We start from the raw sequence: 23,728 nt of genomic DNA on the forward strand, positions 1-23,728 counted from the left end.
TCCCTCGGGGGAACACTGAGGAGGATGCGGAGCATATAATTGGTTAATGGGGTGTTAAAGTGCGACTTACTTGGGTCGATGGCTAAATTGGTTAACGTGGTTGTGAAATGGGGTGTTAAATTGCGACTTACTTGGGTCGATGGCTAAATTGGTTAACGTGGTTGTAGGAGGGGGTGTTAAATGAGTGAACACGTACACACGTATGCGAAAGGGCGGCGCTGGTCGAAGAGACGTCGATCATTGTGTTTGTGGATTCGTTGGAATTCATTTCACCGCGACCTTGGACGTCGACGCGCCGTACAAACCAACCGACGAGCGGCAACTGAGCGAGCGAGCGCCGACCTTGAGTATATATACAGCGCGACGGCGCATGCACTGTCAGCTGTTGAATGTTCTCGAAGCGCGACGGCGCGTCCACTGCGCGTCCACTGGAGAATCATGTGCGTCCACTGGAGAATCAGGAGAATTGTAGAATGTTCTCGAAGGGGAGAAGCGCGCGCGGCACAGATGGTGGGTGACGGTGCATGCGCGCGTCAGCTGTCGAATGTTCGAGAAGGGGGAGAAGCGCAACGGCGCATGCGCGCGCGTCAGCTGCCGATGTTCTCGAAGCGTGACGGCGCATGCGCGCTACATTATACAGCTAGCGAATGTTCGTGAAGAGGAGAAGCGCACGCGGTGTGTAGAGGAGGAAGGGTGCACAGATGGTGGAGGAGTGAAGCGCGCGCGGTGTGTAGAGGAGGAAGGGATGCACAGATGGTGGAAGAAGGAGGAGGAAGCTTGCGGACGGCGCCGCACTACAAGCCTCGAGTATTAGATGCTCCGCATCTAAAAAACACCGCCATGATGGGCTGCGCATGGGAGTACAAAGGTTAAGGGCGCAGCGTTCTCAGTGCATTCTCGAGGGGACGCACCAATTTGCATAGCCCAAGGACGGCTATGGTGGCGCCCAGGGAGGCGTTTATGAAAAGGTGAATTGGCACCCGACAGTGGACCAGAGGGTGTGACGAATCTATTTGGGCCGCCTCAGCATTGTTGGTACCGACCGCCAGGGATACTAAGAAAATGGAACGCTCGCTGAACACAGTGACACGCTGAAGTGTCAGTGCCCTTTTTAGCACGTTTTCAAAGAACGCTTCCTGAGCGCTTACATAATCAGCCGTGACCCCCTTGCTCACAACTAAGAAAGAAAATGATATGCACGTGCAACTTTGGTTTTGCTGCGTCTACTCGCTAGCCGGCGCATCGGAAGACTCCGTTTCGCTGCGCGTATACTCGCTAGGCTGTCTGTTCTGCCACTACTATCATATCTCGAAAACTGCACTGCCGGGTGCCTATGTCATAATCTTGGATTTTCAACGCTTAGCGAGCGAGGCGGCCAGATGGGTCTTTTAACGTCGAAAGCCAGCACAGTGCATGGTGGTCGGTCACGACGTAAAAAGAACGGCCATAGAGATAGATATGGGCGAGACTTTCCAAGCGCCCACACAATGGCCAAACACCCTTTTTCTGTGACGCAGTAGTTGCTCTCTGCCTTGGTGAGTGTGACTAGCGTATGCCACGACGTATTTCATATGCTCCGGTTTACGCTATGCGAGCACAGCAGCCAGGCCTACACCATTGGCGTCGGTGTGGATTTCAGTTGGAGCTTCATTATCGAAATGGCGTTGAATGGGTTGCATCGGGGGAAGCCGTCGCAAGGTGGTGAAAGCCTTGTCGCAGGCAAGGGAACACGATCAGAGGTTTTTACAGTTGCCAAGGAGTTGCGTGAGAGGGATATAATAGACGCAAAGATTCGGATGAATCGCCGGGAATACGAACACAAGCCAATAAAACTCCGCAGTTCTTTGATGGTGGCAGGTTTAGGAAACGCCGTAACAGAGCGCAATTTCTCGAGATGCGGGAGAAACAACGTGGCCCAAGGTGTTCAGTTTACGCATGACAAATCGACATTTTTAAGGTTTAATTGCAAACAGGCGTTGGTCAAGCAAGTAAGGACGTTCTGAAGGCTTCGTAAGTGTGTGTAGAAGTTAGGGGTGAAGACTAGGATATCATCGAGGTAGCACAAGCAGATCTTCTGTTTTAGTCCATGCAGGATGTTGTCCATCATTCGTTCGAACATTTCAGGCGCGTTGCAAAGTCCAAATGGCATGACGGTGAATTCATAAAAGCCGTCTGGCATGACAAAAGCGGTTTTGGGGTGATCGGCCTCCGCCATCGGCACTTTCCAGTAGCCTGACTGCAAGTCTAACGAGGAAAAGAACTCGGCACCCTGTAAACAGTTCAAAGCATCATCAATGTGCGGCAGTGGATAGAAATTCTTCAGAGTGATCTTGTTCAATTGCCGGTAATCGACACAGAAACGAATAGAATCGTCTTTATTTTTGACGAGGACCACTGGAGACGCCTTTCGGCTCTGTGAAGGTCGAATAACGCCTCTGCGAAGCATGTCGTCTACTTGGTCAGCAATGACGCGGCGTTCTGTAAGGCACTGCGCCGTGCCCCCGACTGGGCTGCAGATATTAGGTGCCTTTTTCTCATTTCCTAACCACTATCACCACCACCGTTCTGTAGCGGACACCGTTCTGTTGTCGCAGCAGTGCGGGGGACCCAGTGTCGATGTGGTGTTCTACTGCTAAGGCATGGCCGAGAGAAGTTTGTGCAACGTTGAAAGAATGGCGGTAGCACTCAATGATGGTGAGGAGCTGTGAACGCTGCGAAGATGTCAAATCTTACCCTATGAATGGTTGAAATATGTTTGCCGACGTTGGCTCAGCCGTGGAGACGACAGCCAGTTCACAGACGGATGTAGAAGGCACATAATTGGGGACGGATATAATTCTGTTAGAACTAATCGTCTCAACGTGGCTAAGGCACTCGTGACAAAGTAGGGATAAAGGCGATGACTCATGATTATAAATTGGCATTGTGGTTGAGCCTTCTACAAGGTCGAGAGCAGCAAAAGGCAGTGGGAAAGCTCTTCGGGCGACGAATATTGGAAATGGTGTGAAGAAGACCATGCCGTCGAATATGGCGCTGCACGAAACTGGTATGAACGCAAAAGAGCATCGAGGGATGTATAGGTGTCGTCGTTGACGACAAGTTTAGCGGCAGACTGGGTGTCGACGGACGCTCGGTCATCCAGTGAGCAAAGTTCAACCTCAGCCCTAGCACAGTCGATCACGGCGTTATGGCACGACAAAAAGTCCCATCTCAAGATAATCGTATGGGAGCGCGGTGAAAGAACGATGAGCTCTAACGTCCTGAATTGTTACGTGGGCTTTGCATACTGCGGTTGATTGAACAGGTTGAGCACTGGCTGTGTGAAGAGATAATCCGGAGAAAGGCGTCGTAACCTTACGAATTGAGCGACAAAATCCAGCGTCGATAACAGAAACAGCTGCACCGGTATCTACAAGAGCGACAGTAGGGATATTTTCGACGTACACATCAATAACATTGGTAGGTGACGAGTGAGGACTTGGGCAAACCAAAACTTGCACAGTTCTTGCCTCGGGAGCAGCGTCGCCTAGTTTTCCTCCTCGTTAGGCGCGGGCATCGACGCATAGGAGAAGGCGAGCGGCGGCGTCGAGAAGGCGAGCTACGACGTCCCGACCGAGGGCGGTGGTCGTCCTGGCAGCGGGCTGGCATTAGAGTGGAGGAACCATAATGCGCGTTGGAGTCAAGCGGGAAGAAGGGCCCACGGCAGTTTTCATCGGTGATATGTGTTCGACGGCAGCAATACATTGCGACGCGTCCAGGGTATCGACATACGTAGCATATCGGGCGATTGTTGAGGCTCGCGGGCGGCTGGTAGGGCCTCGGCGACTACTCCTTGAATGACGCCACGGGGAGACGACGGTAAAGTTGTGGTAGGTTCTGGTGTGAAGGGCACCAAGGAAAGCTGTCATGCAACTTCTTTGCGGACAAATGCTTTAATTTTGGCTATTAGCGATGCTTGGTCATGACCATTGGTCACACTAGACAGTGATGCCAAATCGTGCACTGGAGGACGTCTTGTCAGAGCTTGCTGCTTCCGCAAATAATCGTAGCTGTGGCACAAGCTAAATACTTCGTTTACTGTGGTAGGGCTTTTCGCCAAGAGAATTTGAAAAGTGTCGTCGTCAATCCCTTTGAGGATGTGCTTCCATTTTTCAGCTTCCGTCATTGCGGCGTTCACGCGTCTGCACAAATCGACGACGTCTTCTACGTAACTCGTGAAGGTTTCACCTCTTTCTTGTGCGCGTGTGCGTAAACGCTGCTCGGCAAAACGTTTTCGGACGGCAGGTCCATCAAAGACTGCTACAATAGACGTTTTGAATTGCGGCCACGTTCGGGCGTTTCTCTCGTCTACCTCGTGGTTTCTAAACCAAAGGCTGGGTACACCCGCGAGGTAGAACGACACCCTTGTCAACTTGTCCGCGTCCGTCCATCTGTTCAAAGCGCACACCCGCTCGAAAGTCGAGAGCCAATCCTCAACGTCGTTGTCATCTGTTCCGTTGAAGATTGGAGGCTCCCGCTGAGGAACACTGCCTGGACATGTGGCCGGAGGGGATGGCAGCGTCTGCTGATCGGCGTCCGGCATAGGAGAAGGTAGCCGACCAGAGCAGATTTCCAAAATGGTGGCGGAAAGGTATAGGGGACGGTGTCCAGCACGGCTCCAGCAAATATAAAGGAGATTTGTTGAGCGTAAAGGTTGTTGCTTGTAAGGTGATTCACAAGCCGCCGTTCCCGAGCTCGAGCCTCTGCTGCACGCTCGATGCTGCTGCCTTTGCGCCGGAGTACTTCCTCATCTTTACACGGGTACTAAAGCATTGTGGGCTTCCAGGTAATTTCCGATTCAAAACATTCGTAGAAACAGGAGCCGACACGACGCGCGTCCACTCGCTCCGACGAGAGCAGCGTCTCCCCTCAGGCGGCCAAAGCTCTACACTCGCAACTCGGTGACTGGTGACGTTGCCTTCAACACTGTTTATTGAGACCTGGTTTATACCAATCGATGAGCTGCGTGCTGCGTCACGTCGCCGATCGCCGCGTTGACATCGCTGCGCGTGGAAAGAGGTTGTGTATACGCACAGAAAAAAAAACTGGCAGCATATCCACGGAGAGAATAAGGGCCAAACTCCATAAGCGCGAAAATGCACGCGACAGCGACGAGCGACGCGACATAGACCGGCGTCGCGCGATCAGTCGCTTGCGCAGGCCATAGCCTCCTCTATAACTTTGTGCCCGAGCGGTCGGTCCCTCAGCGCCGTCCCCCGAGCTATTATGGGATGCGAGCGCTCCTGGCGGAGCGCCGAGGCGCAAAACGAGAGAATGGATGGCAGCTATGGAGAAAAAACCGGCTTTGAGTAACTACCGAAAGGGCAAAAATGAAATAAGGAGGGAGGCATTTTACGATAATTCAAGGGGAAGCGCTTTACTGTTTGAAGCGAGATCGGGTTGCCTTAGAACGCGTAGTTATAAAGCAAGATTCAGTAAAGAAGAAGAACAATGCACATGCTGCGGGAAAGATAAGGAAACGGCGGAGCATGTTCTGATTGAATGTGGAGATATCCACCCAGGTGTACTCCTGTATCCGTCAACTGAGCTCGTAATGGTTCTAAATTCTCTAAAGAATTACGCGGAAGTTTTCCTCGCAAGAGCGAGAAAGATGAATCAGCCACTGAAGGCTGCCGTTGACAACGCCGCGCAAATACTACAGAAACGTGACAAACTCAAGTGCTCGACCCCGGGACATCATAAAAAAACTTTTGGAGGTTGTGCTCGTGAAGTTTCTCCGCCCACTTTTTCTGAACTTCGCATAAACGCAAGCGTGCATAGGCCGCGTCGTCTGCTGTTATTATGGGATCGGTGCGGCATCTGGCGGCGAGCGCCAAAACTATAAGGGACGGATGGCGCGTATGTATTTAGCGCTAATGCGCGGGCACAAAAAAATATAGGAGGCTATGCGCAGGCAAACCTCATTCACGCGACGGCTTCGGCGAGCGAATTCCACTGTTGCTGGCATGAGGCCGTCAACTCGCACCAAGAAAACCGCGTAGCGAGCGGTTTCCAATTTAAAAATAAGATATATTGTTGTGTAATGGAACAGAAAGTGTTTATTATTGCCTAGCAGCATTTTTTATATGCGCATGCGTAATAAACATTGCGTTATTTCTTGTTGCGCATACGTGACTCGGGCAGGGTCACGTGCACCTATGTAGTCTTCGTCTTTTCCGGTTTTTCGCTATTGGCTGCTTGAGCCCAGCACTTCCGGGCGATGAGCGACGGTTTCCAAATCTGGAGAACCGAGCGATCGCGCGAAAATGAGCACGCGACACGTCGCGCGACGGCCCTGTTTCGTCGCTCATAGCGTCGCTCGTCGCTGTCGCGTGCATTTTCGCGCTTATGGAGTTTGGCCTTAATGGAGAGTGGGGCGAAGCATCCGTCCGTCCATTCATTCGTGCTTCCGTCCGTCTATGCGTGCGTCTGTGTGGCCGCCCGTGCGTCCATGCACCCGTCCGTGCGTGCATCTGTTCGAGCGTCCGCACGCCCATCTGTGTGTCCGTCCCTTCGTTCGTCCATGCATCCGCTCCTGCGTCCGTCCATGCGTCCATCCGTAAGTGCAGCCATCCGTGCGTCCGTCCGTGCATCTGTGTGTGTGTCCTTTCGTGCACCTATTCAACACTCCAAGTACCACCATCTCGCATCTTTTCATCATTCATTCCTCATATAAAAGCACTGCCATCCAGCGGATATTCCAAGGACTGAACGAGAGGAGGCACACACACACTTTCTTACGGCTTGCGCTTCGTGTCTACTTCCCACCTTTAACCACCTCGAGTTCATGGTATATATTAGTTCACTGTATTCAAGGCACTGCGGCCTAACGCCCGCTAAGCCTTTCTAAAATCAAGAAGGTTATGCCCAGCGAGTATAACGTAGCAACGCTTTCTTGTCAGTGCTCAGTGTACATGCCACTGGCTGCTAAGGGGAATGAGAGACAGGAGAATTCAGCGTTTAGTTAACGCGCACGCTGCGAATTTTTCATTGTTCAACAACGCACAAAAGAAATCTCCCACCAGCACCACCTTGGCGGTCAAAATGTAAGACTGGTTACACACTACTATACTACGACTACGAGGAACGAACGGGTGCCGTATAAGGAGCTTCGCCCCTAAAAATTGGCAGATCCCACGCACAGTGGGAGTCGATGATATGTGAAGCACGAATGAGAAATGTTGATATGTCACTTTAAAATCAGCTCAACGTTACGAGGTGGAACTAAATGATGCTGTACACGACTTCCGTGTCATAATATCATGTTTCGATGTGTCGTTTAACTTCGTCATCTATTCACGCCACGTAATACCGAATTTAGTAAATGTGGAGCTAGCGAAACGGCCGCGAGCACGCTAAGAGCGTGGTATGTTGTCATGTTCTTACAAGACACGCGTGTCAGGATTATCATGTTTGCACCAGTCATATATTTCATCATTCACTGACGTCGCGTAACACCGAATTCGGTATATGTTGAGCTAGCAAAATGACCACGAGTGCATCATGAAGAGCCCAATATACTCCAATGTAGCGTTTACGCGCGCGCACGCTGGGCGCAGTGACGCTACGTCAGCAACACGCGAGCTCACTATAGTCTGACGCCAGGCGCGACCAGCGTCCGTAGGCGCGGCCCAACGGCAACCAGCGCGAAATGCGACATGCTGCATTTCGCACGTATGTGCTACCCAGACAGCACTGCGTCATAGAGAAATAAAAAAGCTGAAGAGTGGACACTCCCGTAGACCCCAGCGGCCCAATCGACCCTAGCACACCTGGTGGTTGGTGAGAGCAAGTGGCGCGCGCTTCCTGTTTCGGTTTCACTGGCGCAAATTTTGAATTTTTTTTATTTTTATTTCGATTAAGTTATAATAAAGAGAGATGCAGGTAGTGATAATTCACTGCGATTTTATTCATCGCGCTTGTTCTTGTTCTTTTGTTCACTTGTTGATCACTTGTTCTTTTGGAACAAGTGATCAATGTATACATCAGTCAAAGAGACAGAGTATCCGCAATGTTTTATTCAAAGGCAAGGTAGAGTCTGAGAATATAAAAAGCACAATATGACAAAGGTAGACAACAAATGCATCTCGCCTTACAAATAAATTGTAACAAATATTGTAACAAATACAGAGAGAACACAGACAACGCACACATCGCTAGAGTTGGCAGAAGCCGAGAAGCTGGTGAAGTATGACACACCGGGCCCGTGGGTAAGTAAGGATCTATGGCAAAAACACAGCGCACAATGCTGAAGAAGGAAGAAGTGACATATACACAGCAATGAAGTCGCGAATCACGCCTGGGGTTAACCGAAATAATGCATAGAAAAAAGAGCGCACAGAAACCACACGACAGAATATAGCAGAAAGGCAAAGCTGCAGTGTGCTGTCTGTGCTTAAGAACAGCTAGCCCAAAATGAAAAAAAAGCAGACTTGATGGCTGTTTGTCCTCAGAAAGGTAGGGCTTTGCAGCTTGCTCACTACGTGAAAGACAAACTTTATGCTACAACACTGGCAGGTCTTGTGGCTCTTCTTATCATCAAAAACTTAAGATCCCAAGTGATTTGCGTCTGGGTGTTGCTGTGACGCTTGCGAGCTAAAATAGATTGTAGTCATCACTTATCCAGAATTGTGGACCTTAATCGGTGTTACTAGAGCGGTATTACAGGGCTAATAAATAGCAGAAGGAAACCACTTTGGCTCATTATTTTTCACAAAGGCTCTACATCGTACGTTATCACTCACAAGCTATATAAAAATAAAATGGCAGCATCCGCAGCCCCATGAAATGCTACAAGTTTCTGTATTGTTTTGAAAATTTTGATGGGCGAGATGAGGAGGTTGATGAGAAGCTAAAATACAAAAAGCGTGATAACGTTAACTGTGCCCACTTCATACTGTGTTCCTTACCCGCTCGAAGACATTTCAACAAGCGGTTTTGTTATCGATATATTACTTGAGCTGGAGAGGTAAAGCATACACAGTGACCAAGCGACCCACAGTAAAGTGTAAAGTTTGCCCACATTTGCTACAAAAATACAGACAGGATACCCAACATTCTTTTTAAGGTTATGCAAATCACTTCGAGCGAATACACAGTGTTCCTACTCCTCATAGCGGGTAATCAAAACAATGTATGCAACGAATGAGTCGTTAGTTTGGTGAGGCTGTCTCCGCAGTCTTTTGATAGTTTTTTCGCTGTGCTGCTACTTTAGCTTGCAGATGTTTAATGGTTTGCTTGTACTTCATTGATGGAGACATTGTCGCTGGCACACAGGAACGCACTGCAATAAACAAAAAATTGGATGTAAAAGCGAAGAACAACTAATCCCATACGAGCACTTTCCTCGCTCTTTCAGACCCAAGGTGCACAACTTTCTGTGGTGCAAAGTTTTCGATTCCACTACCTAAAAACAAACCATTCACAATGTTGACAATGCACAAAAAAATGAAAATCACTGAGAGCCCACCCTTACATTTTGTAAGTGCACACGTAGTGTCCTTTTGAGAATAGTTTCCTCAGAATGTCCTAAACATAAAATAGCACATTAAAAACAGCTGCAATAAAAGCATAGTCACCATTTTCTCTAGGGCACTCAGACGTGGAGCTGTTGGCGGAGACATCTTCTGGAGGGTCTTGTGAAGCTTGTTGAGTGCCTCGGACAGTGCTGTCGGAACAATCTTGCGAGCGGCCTGCGGAAGTCTCAACATCAATCCACTCTGGTGTTGAAGTGAACATACAACTTACCGGTCACACAAGTTCCTTTTGTGACAGCTGAACGACTGGTTAAGGTTTTCTCCGGCAAGACGAAGTCAGCAGAAATTTTTTCACCAGCTACAAGGGAGCTGCCACCTGCAGAGGTTTGGTCAAAAGTCAATTTGGGTAAAAAAAAAGAAATCGCGACACTGAAAGCACCCTATTCATCGGGGCACCTCAATGTGTGGGAGCCGCTTTTTGAAGCCTCTACCGCAGGTCCTGAAGAAATGAAATTACGACAATGTGTCAGTAATAGGCTTAAAATAACACAAACTGAAGCTCATCCGCACCTTGCAGTGCAGCTTCTGCCGCCATGTCACAGTCACTATTTGAAGTGACGCTCGGAGAACGTGCATATATGTGCAGTTGGTACAAGTTACAAAGCTTGTAGCATGGGGAAACTTAAACAGCTCTTTCAAATGCGCAAATTGGTCGAACGTGGAGGAAAAGAGAAGGCACCAACTAGGAAACAAGTAATTTGTGATTTTTGGAATTATCAACAGTGCCAGCTTTCACCGATGAAAGGTATATGTACATGTGCACTCAGGCTTGAAGATAACGTGAAATAGCCCTTGAAAGTCTTTCAAAACAAGTTGCGCTGGTCAAGAGCATCAAAAAACGACAGAAATGTAAGGCTGCTGTTAGGAAGGTAAAAGCCCATAGTTCACAAAATTTAAGACTTTCCAAGTGTTACTTCTATGGTGAGGTTTCTCCACCGGCTACAAAGATCTTCGCGGTTAACTGTCGCCACTGATTCAATACAAGTGGCTGCTATTACACATATTTGAGTTTCAGTCAATCACTTACATGGTGCAGCTGGTTGCACACTGGGAACAGACATTCTTGTAACCCTTATGTGCCCAGGGTCCATGAAACTTTGAGCAGTAAAATGGTCGCTACAAACCCTGTACGTTGCGTACAATAGGCTGGCCGGCTTACTAAGGAGATCATTGCGTCCAGCATACTGCATCCATGCTTTCATCCTGCATTGGCAATGAACTACCAGCTGAAAGGGGAAGTGCTTGAATAGTGATTTTTTATTGTTACCCTCACTAAGCAAGTACGAACAGTAAGCCTAAAGACATGCAAATCATACAAAAGCTTACACACCTGCCGTCCCGTGGTATGCGGAAGAAACTCGTCCCAGGCTTCTTGTGGGTTCTGCCATTGTTGAAGCACCACGATACACAGCAGTAGCTGCCGTAGCTTGGACCGCCGGACGGCATGGCATCAGCGCGGTCTGAAAATGTTAGTAAGTGGATACTTCGCTGTCAAATTACGAAAAAGATATGTGCACGTCATAAGTGTACCAACAAACCCCTTTGAATGATTAGCTAATCGATGCACAATACAAAAACAGTGATACATCTCTGACCCATAAAACTCTGACTTACAAAGATAGACGTCAAGACCACGTACAAAGATCTTCAGAAGTTTCCAGGCCGCTATCCCTTGTAATGCAGTGGTATCGCGGCCTGGGAACTTTAGAACACCTTCGTGCGTACGCAGTATCAGCACAGTACATTGGGAAGAAAAATCGTAGTTGAAATTTGTGCGGTAAAATTATATTGGAAACGTCGAAAAAATTTGTGGGCAGCTTGTACTAGTGGCATAAGGCTAGCGAAGAAACGAAGATGATGGCCACTTGGCTAGTCCAGATTTGCCTCCGGCACACCAAGAATCATTCGTGTTCCGAGCCTTCGGGAAACGCGTCGTGAAGCATGGCAGGCCCAGCGAACGATTCTCAATATTTTGCACCGAGCCACCGAGCCTATGACCTAGCTGCCCAGCTATGCTCAGCGCACAGACGCTCGCGTCCGTAGCAGACGCAGCACGCGTCGCCTCGGCTTGACGCCGTGCCGCCTTTGCTATACTGCATACTTTGCACAATGTTCCCGTCTAGCCGCCGCATAAAGCCACAAACTTTCTTTTTAGCGAACCTCCCAGTCCTTAAAAGCTACAGAAAAAGGTTACAACTGCGTGAATCAGACGCCACGTAAGAAGCAAACTCGCACACACGAAGCGCAACGTGTGTGTGTGCGTCTTTCTATGTTTGTTGCATGGTGTCTTATTCGCGCAGGCGTAACCGTTTTCTGAAAAAATGACCCAACAAGACCAACAACATGTCATTCAACAAGCTTCGCTTGAAAACGTGCCTCACCTGTTATCTCACGCTTGAAAACGCCGACGCAGCCGACGTTGACGAAAGCGACGAAAGCTTCTCGCTGTCAGTCATGCATGGGCTTGTCGCTGGGTAGATGGTGCTTATGACAGTACGGCTGAAGAAAAATAATCGCGTAAGGTGTGTTGAATAAATCGTTTTTATGTATAAAGAACATACCAAATTTGGGCGTATAATTATTAATTTGTGAAAACAATTCTGTTGCATTGATTATAACTGTGTTTTTTTTTGCGCTTGCGCCCTTTGACGTTTGGTGGGAGCACTAGTTCGTTACGTAGTCGTGACGCACTTCCTGAGGCCAGGTTTTGCGGAGTGTCCGCTCTTGTCTTCTTCTTTCTCTATGACTGCGTCTTCCTCTTTTCGTGACGGAGGGACGCCTGACGCGCTAAAATGCGCAGGCGTCAAAGCAACGCGCTTAGGCGCGCGCCTGCGAGTATACGCGGCAGCACCGGCGTCTGGCATGGCAGCGCCGGCGTGACGCGACAGAATGAACGCCAGCGAGCACGCGCACCGCGTCACGTCGAAATGTATTGGCGCCTTGACTGTGCCATGTAGTCATGTTCTCAGATGACACGCATCTCGTGATTATCATGTTTGCACCAGTCACATACCATCGTCATCCATTGGCGTCACGTAATACCAAATTTGGCATATGTGAAGCTAGCGAAACGGCCGCGAGCGCATCATGAGTGTGGCATGCATTCATGTTGTTACATGACACGCATGTCCTGATATCATGTTTGGATGTGTCATTTATCTATGTCGTCCGTTCGCGTGGCGTAATACCAAGTTTAATACATGTGAAGCTAGCGAAACAGCAGCGAGTGCATCATGAGCGTAGCATGTAGTCATGCTGTCACATGACTCGCATCTCAAGTTTATCGCGTTTGCAACAGTATCATGCCTTCCTCATCCATTGACGTCCCGTAGTACCAAATTTAATATACGTGAAGCTCGGGAAACAGCCGCCAGCGCATCATGAGCATGGCATATAGTCATGTTATTACATGACACGCATCTCATTATTATCATGTTTGCACCAGTCACATACCTCCGTCATCCATTCACGTACCGTAACACCAAACTTGGTATGTGACGCTAGTGAAAAGGCCACGAGCGCATCATAAGCGTGGCAAGTAGTCATTTTTCATGAGACACATGTCAAGATTTTCATGTTAGAGTCTGTCGCTTGTGTTCGCCATGCAACCCTGCGATACCATACCAGTTTTGCATTATGCCATGTGAACGAAACCACCACAAGAGCTGCTGGACCCTGAAATGTAAATCATGACACTCGAGATATACATACCATGATTTAACGTTATGACTAGTCACGTATGTTCTTCATACAGTCATGTTATATCATACCAAGTTTGGTATCGATAACATTATTGAAGTGGCCAGGAGAGCTAAAAGTCGTAGGCGGCTAGATAGATATATACGCTCAATATCGTCGAAGCTGGCTAAGAATTGCTTCGCATTTAAAATGCGCGAGCTTTTCCGGCACGTTTCGGATCCTGTTGACTGGCCCTTTAACGTGCACCCAAGTCTGTGCACACGGGTTTACAACATTTCCGCCTCCATGGCAAATGCAGCCGCAGCAGACGGGATTCGATCACGCAACCTGCGGGCCACTAGACCACGGCGGCGGGGCGAGAGCACACAAACCTAAGCGGCTAGATAAATAAATACACTCAATGTTGCCAAATTTTGCTAAGAAATGCTTCGCATTTAAAAGTTTAAGATTTAGATTATTCCGTGTTCCACTATAGGAGGGCAAAGAGCAGTCTCGTGGGCCTCACATTCTGGGGAACAAGCAAAACAATACGTTTCGGTAATAATGACAGATTTTTTTTTATCCGAAAGACTGCGGCATGTGTTTAGAAAAAGTTGTCAACGATTTAGAGTACACGGTACTCGACTGTGTTTAGAAAAAGTGCTTAACGGTTTAGAGTGCTAGGTACTCTACTATGGGAGAGCGTAAAACCGTCTCGATGAACTTCGACGTGATAGAAGCGAGAAGTTCTCGACTGCGGCATAACACGCATAGGTAATCAAAAGTTTAAAATCGGACTGCGTAATACATGTGGTTATAAATATCAGACCCTCAAAAATACGCTGGGTAGCCTGTGTGCGAGATGCTTCGCTTAACATCACTTTCTGTGGCTTGCGTAATTTTGAAGGTAAATTTCCATCGCAAATCCTCCTGGGCATTTTCTTTTTAGTGTATGTTGTTACCAAGATGTTGCCGCTTTTATTAAGCGCTTACTACTCAATTTCACAGCAATTCAACTGCTGAAGGCCACAGACGTCGAAATTTTTACATAATATTTACTTTATTGTGCCCCTCACCAACTCCTAGCTCTTCGAGCTAAATGCCATGCATACGCTTGACCTCACGTTCAAGTCTGCCAAGACCAGCTATGCGAGGGACTCGCTAGCTGGATTCCGTGCCGACCGGTTGTGCCCTCGCGATCTCCGACGACAGTGCAGCTCTGGCCGACTGAACTGGTCCTACGCGACCTCCTGACGGCGGTCCCCGTCGATGACGACAGCGTAGCTCTGGCCAACTGTATTAGCCCTACGCCATCTCCTGACACCGACAAGAGCTCTCGCCAGTGGTGCGCCGTCTTCGGACTCATGCAACCTTGTCCATCTTTCCTGTCTTCTCCTGACCTCCGTCGTTCGCTGTGCCTGCGCCTCGCTCTCTCCTTCCTCTTTCTCTATCTCTTAACCTTTTAATCGTATCCTTTTAATCCCTTCTCTACCCTCATCCCTCGTGAGCTACTGTTGAGGTGTCCTCCCCCTGAGAGACAGATACGGGGCTCGCATTTTTCTTCTTTTCGCTTAAAATCACTCCCTCCCCCCCAGCAGTGTGACGCACCGTGACAGCAGTCAAATTTCAAGCTGGACGCCACCTACTCTAATTTTTTCGTGCGCGCGTCCCAATATGGAGGAGATGACGTACAGAATGGAGCTGACCTACGCAGATATCTGTGCTATGATATCGCTCCTCCATGTAAACATTGGTGCTCTGACGTCACTCACAGTAGTACGTGACACTGCGTGAATTATTCGAGGCGACATGACTAATTTGTGTAATCTGTTGCTTCAATAGACTGCTGAACGTTAAGAGAAATAATTAAAAAGATTACATTATCTTCCGCCATAGGAAACTATGTGTAGATGCCAAACAGCGGGCAATAACACTTACACTGGCGGCGACGTTGACGCTGGTGCTCATGGTGGCGTTGTGCAGGAGACAAACCTAGGGAGGCGCAAGGCACGCAGTGATGCATCGGTGTTTCCTAGTGAAACATGCCAATCGATCGTAATGGGCTACGAGAGAGAGAAGATTCCGATTGGACGCATAGACCCACATACCGCTTTCAGTTAACGTGCACGCTGCAAATTGTTATTGGACAAACAGGAAACATACCGGCACTACATTGGCAGTCAAGATCCAGTGCCTATATATACGGGTTGGCCAGTGAACGGTTGTGCAGCATGTGCCATCGGTTTGTTCAAATAAAAAAACTCACAAAAGCTGCCTGCATCGGCGTTGCGAGGCGAGAGAGATGGAGGCATAGGAAAGGAGACAGGGGGAGGGGAGGCTCATGCGCAATGGGAGTGCGAATGCCACGAGGAGGAATGCCTAGAGATGAGAGAGGGGAGTGAGCAAAAGTGAGCGTTGCAAAGCGGGAGAGGAGAAGGGGAGGCGCATGCGCAGTAAGAGTAGTCACGCCGCACACCCGATAATTCTCGACCGTAAGCTGCTTCGCATCTTAAAAAAAAAAAAAACATTTGTCAGCACCTCACACATCGGACGTTGATGTACAAAGCTCAAACTACACAAGTTTAGACATGTTGACTGGAAGGAGGTGTTATTTATTATTATTTGAGAGGCCGCCCCTGCACTTTTTTTTGTTAGTATTATTGGCGAAATAACCTAATCCCAAAGCTCCTTTTGCCTTAACGTCAAATCGTATAAATCTTCCTGTCGAGCCATTAAAAGCCACATAGACCCGAAGCCATCTATATAAGATTAAAGTTAGACGCATAAAGTATAGTGTCACGTAGACACGGAAAATTTTGACAGCACTGCACAAATAGGGGTAGAGTCCAGTCACATGACAACCCTAAAGTTTATGCGAAGTGCAGTCACACAAACACAGGATATTTGGAAACACGTGTTGACTCTATTTCTGTATTAGTGCTCTTGTTTCGCTTTTTTTTTCAAAATGTTCACTTTTGTATCATTTTATTCGCCCTATCTACTTGGACTACTTGTCCACAGTATTTGATAAATAAAATAAACTAAAATAAATTTCATCCTTACAAGTCCATCATATTGTCAATCTTTTGAGTATGATATTTGGCGAACTTCATACTGTCACCTTTACATTCAGTACATTTTAGCTCAAAAGTGCAAACCTGTACTTTTTGGTGTAGATATAACGCTCACGTATTAGCAGATAAATAATCGAACTTCATGTTGTGTGAATTTTGTGCAATCCAGCCGTTATAAGCAAAATCAAAGCACTTTTGACTCGGGGTACGTGTGAGGGGGGTGTTGCATTACGCTTTCTCTCATGAAGTGCAGAATAATTCTCAGGATAGGCCCAAGAAAATGGTAAGTTCCCAAAATAAGCTAACCGTTTTTAAAATGGGCGTGGCTCGTAGATGCTAAATGTCGCAATGGTGTTCTTTATTTGAAAACTCGACTTGCTGCGCTCGCTTAAAGAAAACGAGAACAGGGGCAGCTTTTAAATGCGAAGCATTTCTCAGCTAACTTCGCTGACTTTGAGCGTATCTATCTATCTATCTATCTATCTATCTATCTATCTATCTATCTATCTATCTATCTATCTTGCGCTTACGACTTTTAGCTCTCCTGGTCGCTTCGACAATGGTATCGATACCAAACTTGTTATGCCATAACATGACTGTATGACGAGCATAAGTGACTAGTCATACATTAAAATCATGACATATATGTTATGAATGTCATGATTTACATTTCATGTTCTTGCTGTTCTTGCGGTAGTTTCGTTCACATGATATGTTGCGAAAGTGTCATGGTATGACATGACTGCATAGCGAACATAACTGACAGACCTTAACGTGGAAATCATGACGAGCATGTCATGATTTTCATGGTATGACTAGTCATGACTACACGCCACGCTCATGGTGCGCTCGCGGCCATTTAGCTAGCTTCACATATACCAAGTTTGGTATTACTGGACGTGAAAGGATGTCGAATGTATGGGAATAGTGCGAACATGATAATCGTGAGGTGCGTGTCATGTAACAACATGACCACATGCTACGCTCATGATACGTTGGCCGCCGTTTCGCTAGCTTCACATGTACCAAATTTGGTATTGCGCGACGCAGACGGACGACATAGGTAAAGCACACGTCCAAACATGATAATCATGACATGCGTGTCATGTAACGACATGACTACATGCCACACTCATGATGCGCTTGCAGCCGTTTCGCTGGCTTCACATAGGCCAAATGTGGTATTACGTCACGTGAATGGATGACGAAGGTATGTGGCTGGTGCAAACATGAAAATCGGGAGATGCGTGTCATGTAACAACATGACTACATGTCACACTCAAGGTGCCTATACACTTCGACTTGACCCGGCGCACGTGAGCGCCAACGTTCGTTTCGTGCGTCACGCCGGCGACGCTACGCCAGGCGTCGATCTGCCTGGCATATACTTGCAGGCGCGCGCCGCACTGCTTTGCTTTGACGAACGCGCGTTTCAGCGCGCCCGGCGTCCCTACATCATGAAGAGAGGCAGACGCTGCAATGCTCTCTGGGTCGAGCTGGGTAACGTCATGGGCGCGAAAGGCAGCATGTTGCATTTCGCGAAATGCAACATGCTGGATTCCGCACCAGTGGCCGCCGGTTCGTGCCGACGTATGCTGGTCGCGCCGGTCACGCCTGGTGTCCGTTTTGCTAGCGCAGCGTCGCTATACACCCTACGTGCGCGCTCGTCAACGCGACGTCATGGTGGTCTAGTGGCTAATGTACTCGGCTGCTGACCCGCAGGTCGCGGGATCCTATACGTGCTGCGGCGGCTGCATTTCCGATGAAGGCGGAATACTTTGGGTTTCCATTTTCTCAGAATTGGGTGCACGTTAAGGAACCCCAGGTGGTCGAAATTTTTAGAGCCCTCCGCTACGGTGTCTCTCATAATCATATGGTTGTTTTGGAACGTCACCATGCCCCCCCCCCCAAAAAAAAAGAACTCGTCAACATTACGTCGGAGTATATTGGGCCCTTCATGATGCACTCGCGGCCGTTTTGCTAGCTCCACATATACCGAATCGGGTGTTACGTGACGTCAATAGATGACGAAGGTATGTGGCTGGTGCAAGCCTCATAACCATGACACACGTGCCATGTAACATGACAACATACAAAAGCCATGATTCACTCGAGACCGTTTCACTAGCTCGACTTGTATCACGTCACGTGAATAGACGACGAAGGTAAATGACATGTCCAAACATGGTAATCATGATATGCGTGTCATGTAAGGCATGGCTACATGCTACGCTTATAGCGTGCTCGTGGCCGTTTCACTTGCTCCACATACACCAATTTTGGTATTACGTGACGTGAATAGACGACAATGTAAATGACACGTCCAACCATGATAATCATAACATGAAAGTCATGTACGGCAAAATTTACCTCCGCCTTATAACATTGTGCTGATTTTAAAGTGACTTATCAACATTCCTCTTTTATGCTTCGCATATCTTCGGTTCCCACTGTACGTGGGATCTGCCAATTTTTTCCTACTCTCCCTGCTCGTTTTCCCTGCATCCCTTCTCGTTTGTTTTTTTTTTAGCTTGCGCAGCAAGTCGTGTTTTTAAGTATGAACCTACCAGTCTGCAAAGTATTGCTACGTGTTCTTTATGTACGATCACATTCAAAGCCGCAATCTACTTAGAACGGCCGCGAGACTCCACGCATACTTATTTGTATCTATAACATTCGCGAAAAAAAACTAACACTGCATGTGTGGAAAAACTTCATAAATGTCGCGATAAATGCATCGGAGCCACGCTTATGACGGCCATGCCGCAGTAGTGTGACTTGAAGTCGGTCCTCCCCCGAACGCATGGCATATTAAAGGCTACCTGCACCAACTAGCAGCAGAGATTGTTGTTCAACAGCAGAGTGACGTCTAAGATTTGTGTTAAGCAGTTATAAGGGCATACTGCCACGTCAGTGTAGATGACAAATGTCGCTTAATAAATGAAAAGACAAAGGAACGTGCCGTTGCATTTAGCCAGAAGTCTTTACGCACTCCGTGGCCATAACTCTGCATCGTGGGGGCACGGGAAAGTCCGCAAGCTGTCAAATCGACAAGAAGCCGGGCACAAATGGCAGCCAGGGTTACGCAATCGCCGTCGCTCACCTCCCTCTCTATCACATCGCTGAACGCACACGCTCTCGCTGTAGCGTGAGCCGGAGGCGTATGTTCATTAGCCAGAAAGTCGGCGTTCATCAGCGAGCAAGGCGCCAGGAGCGCTCTTCAGCTGCCACGAATCCCGGTTGTCAGCGATTCCGTGCAGTGTGCCACTCGGTGCGTTACTCGTGCCGTATGTGAGAGTTGCTCATTTCCTCCGTCTCGATAGCTTCAAATCCTTCTTACTTCCAACAAATAAATCTTGACGTAGCCTTCATCCAGGGTGTACCGGAACCAACGTGGGCCACACCATAGCAACCATTTAGAGTTGAAGAAATAGTTCCTTAGCAAGTTCTGCCTCGGTGTTCATATTACACGTCACAAACTTTGTCGAAGCTTCAATTTTTGGGACAGCGCGAATTTCACTCTCTCTCAACCTTACCTGCTCCAATTGTGGCATAACCTTCAGTCAACGTACAGTCCTGAATACCTACGCCGTCATGCAAAGAACAGAAGCTCCGAGCAGCATTCCACAGCGTTGGCACAGGCAAGCCTGGGTACGCCAGTACTGCCCGGAACCCAAGAGACCGAAGAAGCGCTGCCGCAGGTACTGAACGGCGTAGAAAGGCACCGTATGTGTGTATGCATGCATTCAGGAACTGCAGAGTGCAGGGAAAGGGCAGAGACGCGTATGCAACCGCGAGTTTCTCGCGCAGCGGCACGGACCTGCGCGCTGCAGCATATGTGCAGGCAGCGAGCAGGTGAGTTGCCGCGCAGGCAGGTCGTGGGAAAGCATCTTGCAGGCGCTGGCTTCCCGCCGAGACGGGGCTTTATGGAGTGAGCAGTAAATCAGCGAGCGCTGCCATTGCAGCCGACGCTGGCCTTGGGCGCACAAAGGGCCTGACGCCCCCGTCCAGCCAGTCGCTGCCGCGCGGAGGTGCACCACATCGACGCCTGCGTCTAATCCCGGACTCGGGCGGGAGGCATGCGCCGCGACCCCTTCTTCTTCATCATCAGCGTAATCTTCTTTTTCTGCGCTACGACTTGCTTGCGCTCCCCTGTATTCGTTGTCGCCGCTAGAGGGCGCGGATGAAATGCTGTTCGGAGAAGGATCGAGCTCGGCTTATCAAATGTACCCCCTCTCCGAGGGCTGCGGTAATTGAGACTGACAAGAGGCGGAAGCTGCTTGGCTCTTGAGTAAGAAGAAGTGCGTGTCTGTACTCGGGCCGCACTTGCAGAAGCTTCGTAGTTAGTGAGTACAAGCACATTTTAACGTGTCTGTATAGAGTCCCCAGTGAAGACCTCGAAGGCACGCAGACAATTTCCCACTTCATTTTAACTCCACCTTTCTTCACTTACACTTACGATGCAAGAAGACCTCAGCTCCTGACATGCACTCCCTGGATGTTTACGGCAAACTTCCTGTCAGCGTCAATCTTATGCCCGCAAAGACTGGGTGGGGTTCAAGCTGGCCGCAGCAACAGTGTAGTGGTAGTGCGGCATTTAGTATATCTTGTAAACACTAACAGGTGGTTAATGAAGGTGGTTATAAAAGCTTTTCATTCATAAGGTAGTGCGAAAACAACTAGAGTACTATTACATGTCCAACTCATAGTCTAACATGGCAACCATGCTTCAATAAAATAATGTGTGCATTGAAGCAATAATTTTCTGTCCATATTGGAATTAGATTATTATATGATTATATTCCCTTCCCCTGCCTCGACCGAAGGAAACTTCCAGACATGAAATAAACTGCATTCATTCATACATTCATTCATTCAATCTTCAGTCTACCGAGTCATGCTGAGCACTACCAAATTTTCGACCGACCCCCGGAGTGGCTTTTGTCAAGTCTATGATCAATCTGCACATTGCTGTTTATTTGCATTCACCCTCAGAGCACAAAACACAAAGGTTAGTCCGCGCACCACACTGGAAATAGAATTTGCCTCGTGCGCAAAATGTGCAGCAAGATGAGCCCGAGGTGAAGGCTCCATTCATTGCTTATATATGTCCAGGAGGGGTTGGATTTCGCTACAAAACTTGCCCCGGCAAATAGAGTCGTATCATTTTTTCATTTGATATTTAACTGTTCCTGTACTATTTGGAAGCCATAAGCATCAAAAACTTCGCTGGCGTGGTTATGTGTGCCTGTGTGTGTGGCAGGGGGGGGGGGGGGGGGGGCTGCCAATAACACTCTCAGTTGGTGTTTTGTGCTTTCCTTTTCTCTTCACAATTTCTCGACATTTACATTGTGCCATAATTCGTTATGTAGCAAGTAAAGCGTACACAGAATATCCCTTTTGCCCACAAACGTTTGGCAAAGGTGGCTTTTCAGCAAAATACATTGTACTGCGGAGAAGGCTCGCCCGACTCTTTCTTTTCATTTGATGACAGCCCACAAAGCGGGATTTACACGTGTGTGCAATCGATATTATTCGTTATTGTAACATCGGTAGTCGTAGTTGGGATATAGGTTTTTTGTTTCCTTTGTTAAATGCTTTTCAAGTGTTCATCGTGACAAAGGCAACTTTTTCAGCGGTCAACAACAATCAACTCTCGTTTTCTCTTTGCGACCAAATGAGTAATGAAACCTATTTACATGCCTAAAAGAAATAAAACTAAAATTTGTATTCGTCTTATTACAGTTAAATTGCTTTCGGTGAAGCTTTACGAAGTTGACGCAAGGTTGGTCAGCCAGATGAGTCTGAAAAATTCATTTTTTTAAGTTTGCACGTTACCAGCATCTAAATCAACGTTGATGTTCACATGAACATCTAAAATAGTATTACACTTCATGCATAAATATTTCACTGATATGATGAGTGGATACAATTAACTATCATTTAATATTGCCCAAGGAGAATGAACACCTCAGCCGTGGTCTCCAGTCTAATATTGTCCACCTAAAATTCTCTACGTAGCACACCTAATGCGTTCCAATGTTGTTGTGTTATACATTTCTTGGAGGTGCAAGATGCCCGTGACACCGGAGCTAGGGATGCGGCATCCACCAAAAAGGATTAAGTAACTGCGTTACACTTTAAGGCTGCGAACGAGAAAGTCTGTGATAACGAATTCGAATACAAAACGCTCATGTGCCGTGCAAGACATTTTGACCATGTCTATAATCGCTGAGAGTCATACAGAGCTCAAGTTGCCGGGTGACCATAACTTTTTCTGCCGTCCTATCTATTGGATCACTAGGTAACCACCTGCTTCAAGCTATGCCCATTTAAGATTTAAAAAAACAGCAAGAAAAATGGCATATAAATAAACATACATACATAGAGACAGAAGCAAGAAGAAGGGATAGAGAGAAAGCTTCCGTACGGAGATCTGACATACATACATACATACATACATACATACATACATACATACATACATACATACATACATACATACATACATACATACATACATACATACATACATACATACATACATACATACATACATACATACATACATACATACATACATACATACATTTATTGTAGGGCGAAGAAAAATGTAACTGAAAGTACCTGTATAACGGGCTTAAAATAATAAAAAAATCAATAGGGTAGAAGCCAAAGTGTAATTATGATTATAAAAAAGAAGCGGAAAAAGTAATATAAGAGAAGGAATGAAGGTAAACGAAAAATAAATTTTACAAAAAGGCGCATAGTATACTTTTTTGTTTGGGTTACGGGTGTCTTCTTGGGTTATTTGGTGATTTCTTGGGTGACTCGACCTCCTTAGGTGATTTGATTTTCTCTGGTGGCTTCACATTCTCCATTTTCTGGTGTTTTTCAGGGGGTTGCAGAATGCAATTGTGAGTGGTTCCTAGGAAAAATCCCGGTGACATCCTGCACTGTTTTTTTTTCTAGAAGAACAGTAACACCACCGTTATCTGTACATTGAATCCTACGTAAATCCTGGCCACGAAATACTGCTTCAATACAGAGCAGACGCGGTCATCGCAAGAGGTTCTCTTTTGCCGCCGGCCGGTCATTGACGTTTCACTGTCGCTGTGACCGTGTCGGAGCACATACAGCCACACTGAGAAGCCTGCCCTCGTGAAAGTTGGAAGCGCTTCGCTGGCCAGAAAAAGAGAGGGGAAGAGAATGTGTGTAAGGCGTGGTCTCAGCGTTACGCAACGGAAAGTGCGTGTCGTCACCGGACAGCTCAATGGAGCCTTCTCACACTGGTTGTGCTTGTCACTACAGCTACTCCGTGACTCAATCCCAAGTTCACGAAGAGCAGTCAATGCATGGTCAGTGCCGACCGTGACGAAAATCTTCATTTAAATGGCAACT

At 47.6% G+C, this 23,728-nt stretch overlaps 2 long non-coding RNA genes across 2 annotated transcripts; both read right to left on the reverse strand.

Annotated features, from left to right (window-relative positions):
- Positions 1–9,201: 9,201 nt before the first annotated feature.
- On the reverse strand, positions 9,202–9,898 carry LOC142813975 (uncharacterized). The gene is made up of 3 exons (XR_012894758.1): positions 9,787–9,898; positions 9,618–9,731; positions 9,202–9,322 (listed from the first exon to the last, which is right to left on the reverse strand). It is a non-coding gene; the product is annotated as an uncharacterized LOC142813975 (long non-coding RNA).
- A 243-nt stretch (positions 9,899–10,141) lies between these two features.
- LOC142813976 (uncharacterized) lies at positions 10,142–12,274 on the reverse strand. The gene is made up of 3 exons (XR_012894759.1): positions 11,957–12,274; positions 10,906–11,035; positions 10,142–10,778 (listed from the first exon to the last, which is right to left on the reverse strand). It is a non-coding gene; the product is annotated as an uncharacterized LOC142813976 (long non-coding RNA).
- Positions 12,275–23,728: the final 11,454 nt, after the last annotated feature.

This window comes from Rhipicephalus microplus, chromosome 4 (assembly GCF_043290135.1).
Source record: "Rhipicephalus microplus isolate Deutch F79 chromosome 4, USDA_Rmic, whole genome shotgun sequence".
Classification (NCBI taxonomy): Eukaryota; Metazoa; Arthropoda; class Arachnida; order Ixodida; family Ixodidae; genus Rhipicephalus; species Rhipicephalus microplus.